This window comes from Melanotaenia boesemani, chromosome 3 (genome assembly GCF_017639745.1).
Source record: "Melanotaenia boesemani isolate fMelBoe1 chromosome 3, fMelBoe1.pri, whole genome shotgun sequence".
Classification (NCBI taxonomy): Eukaryota; Metazoa; Chordata; class Actinopteri; order Atheriniformes; family Melanotaeniidae; genus Melanotaenia; species Melanotaenia boesemani.
Genome location: NC_055684.1, coordinates 17161079 through 17164268, shown reverse-complemented (window position 1 = coordinate 17164268; position 3190 = coordinate 17161079).

Below are 3190 nucleotides of genomic sequence, written 5' to 3'. Positions count from 1 at the left end.
CTTTTTCCTTTTAGGATTTAGAGATCTTTTTCAGTCCTGAACCTTAGCTTAATTAACACAGCAGGTTAATTAACTTTGTTCATTTCTTGCATACATTCATTCTGACACATTGAAATAAGATTTTGGCTTGAACTCCATATTCTGCATTTACCAATGTTTGATTCATTTCTCCATGCGAAGTCCTTTGTATATATTTCCTTTTCATTTATGCATTATTAGTTTAGTAATAAATATTTCATATTTATCCTAAACTGGTCTGGTTATTGTGAACTTCTCCTTTGAACCATGTTATGGGTCCCTTCGACGTAAGAATTCACGTTATTAGCGTCCCGAGACTGATTGATTGATAACTGATTGATTTCTAGCTTGAATTAATTAATTTATTAAATTAATTAATTTAGTTCTCTAATGGTGTCCACACAGCCATTAGATTAGGATAAAGCTATCTGTGTGGTGGTGCCCCACGAGTAAATTCATAAATAATTTCATGAAATTATTAGGATTAATAATTTTATTAAACCTCTTTAATGTTTAATGACGCTTAACGCTACACCATCTAACGGCTCTATGATAAAATTGCTAGCTCGCCTTTCAGAGGTCTCAATGATTCCCGAGCAAGTTTTCATTGTATATGCAGCAGAGCCAGCTTTAATACCAAAGATTTCAAAAAACTCTGATCTTGCCAGGGACTTATTGCTCTGCTCATCCAGAACAACATAAGTCTTGACTGCTCTCTCTCTCTGCCCCACTGGATACACTCTGGCAAGACAGATTTTTGAGCATGATCTTGATCTTGTTGTAGACCCACAGATGTCAGTGCATTTAGACGTAACTGTTTGGGAGTCTCCTTCCTCTAGCTCCCCGCCTAGATCTCTCGTGGTTGCAGGGGTATCTGTTATCCAAGGAGCCGGTCCTGGATGTAATGCAGTAGGGTGTCTGTCGCTCTTGCATTCTCTGCACTGAACGCTCTTTTCACAGTCTTTGGCCAAGTGGCCAGTTGATGCACAGCACTTGTAACAAATATTGTTGTCTTTAAGATAAGCTTTTCTTTCATGCAAAGATTTGCTCCTAAAGCCACGACACTTCCTAAGGGGGTGTGGTTTGTTGTGGAGGGGACACTACTTGTCTAAATCAGATATTTTTTCTGAGTGACTGCTGTGACAGCTATCAGAGTTCACTGAGACTTCTGTCCTTTTGACAGAGACTGGTATTTTCATGTTGTTTTTAAAGGAGTGCTCCACCTTTCCTCCGCTGAACCCTCCTGTGAGAGGGGCAAAGCTTGGATCATTCAGTGTTTTGGCTTGATCACAAACAAACTTTGCAAAAAAGGAGAATGGTGGATATGATGTGTGGTATTTCTCCTTGTAATGAGACACTAGAGAGACCCACTTGTCATGCAAGGAGTATGGCAACTTTTGGACGATTGGAGTGATGCCACGGGACGTATCCAGATAATTGAGGCCAGGCAGAAATCCATCTGCCCTGGCATCCTCAAGCTCCAAGAGAAGATCCCCTAACTCTCTCAACCTTTGGTTTTCTCTGTTTGAGATTCTTGGAAACTCATCTACCTTCTTAAGAAGTGCATTTTCTATAGCTTCAGGTGAACCATAGCAATCTTCCAACCTTTGCCACACCATGTTCACACCCGCTGTTGCATTGTGGATGTGAACTGCTCATATTCTCTTTGCGTGTTCTGGTGATTTCAGCCCAAGCCATTTGCAAAGCAGATCAACCTCTTCTCTTGATGTGAGGTTTAAATCTGCTGTAGAGCTGTGGAAAGATTCCTTCCAAGCCCAATAATTTTCAGGACGGTCGTCGAACCTCAGCAGGCCCGAGCTTATCATTTCACGAGGTATTAAGTACTTGGCCAGATCAGTTGTTGGTTAAGAACTGGGCTTGTGGGCTCTGAGAGCAGCATCTGTATATGGCTGAGGAGGTTGGTGGTTGCTGCTGCTTTGCCTCGGATCATGTGCCTGTGCTTGATGGCTATAATTGGGCTCTTGCTTTAGGAGACCAGTCCTGGATAAGTTGTGAGCATGGAGAAGATATGGAGTAGCAGCATCCTCCTTTCTGAATGTCTGCTGAACAGGTATATCATAGTACTCGAGCTCATAGTTGCTGACCTCGCTTGACTCGTCTTTACTTTTCCCCATATGGTTTTCACCTCTCTCACCAGTGTCCATTGTTAGCTGGCGCATTGGTGTTGGTGTGGATTCTAGTAGCTTTGAATCTTTGTGAGGCTCAGGTCTCTTATTTTGTAAGCTAGCACTGTCTAGCTCTCCAAACTCATTCTCCGCGGCTGCTTCCAGAACATTAGCTTCAGCAATTGCAGCTGCTGCTTCACTCTCTAGCTTCAATGTATGCAGACTGGCTTCCAGCTCTGTTTTCTTTCTAGCAGCCTCAGCTGCAGCCTTTTGTTGCTGTTCTTCAATGTATGCTTGAGCTTTAATCACATCTGCTTCCTTTTGTGCAAATGATGCTTTAGCACGTGCGGCCTCCGCCTTAGCACGTGCTTTGGCTGCAATGGCCCTGGCTGAAGAGCTCTGACTGGCCCGTGAGGTGCTGGAGCAGACTGACCTCGTCTCAAATGTATCTTCATCATTATCCATCTCGCAGCTTTATTGTTATTAGAAGACTGTGTGTTTCTACGTAGATCCACTTTTTGTAGGTAACCATCAGGAATAAGCCTTTTCACTATTCTGCCCTCGCCAGGGTAAGGAGACGATTTCTGGTTCGGCAGATAGCTAAACAGTTTCCTAATAAACCTCCAGGAGTCAGCAGGTGAGATTTTAGAGGCTTTACTTTGGAAGAACTGTGAAACTGCAATACAGAAATAAAAAAGAATAACATATCACATTGTGATCTCTTCGTTTTGAAGAAAACATTCATTGATATACATAACACAATCACTGGCAATTAGCTTAGCTCTAGCAGTACATTGAAAAGCCCATAGACAAGCTAACATCAACACTAACAATTAGCTTGATGCTAACGTTACATTAGAAACCCCATAGACGGGCTAACTCTCGACCGCGGTTCGAAATTTACACACAAACGGTAAGTTGACTTACAGGCTTATGTTCCTCCTGGGTACAACTGAGGAAAACTTGAATGTATATTAGAAACAACACAACTCTGAAGGAACTTCAACCAAGAATAAACAGTGCAGCAGCCTTAACAGTCCCCAGAC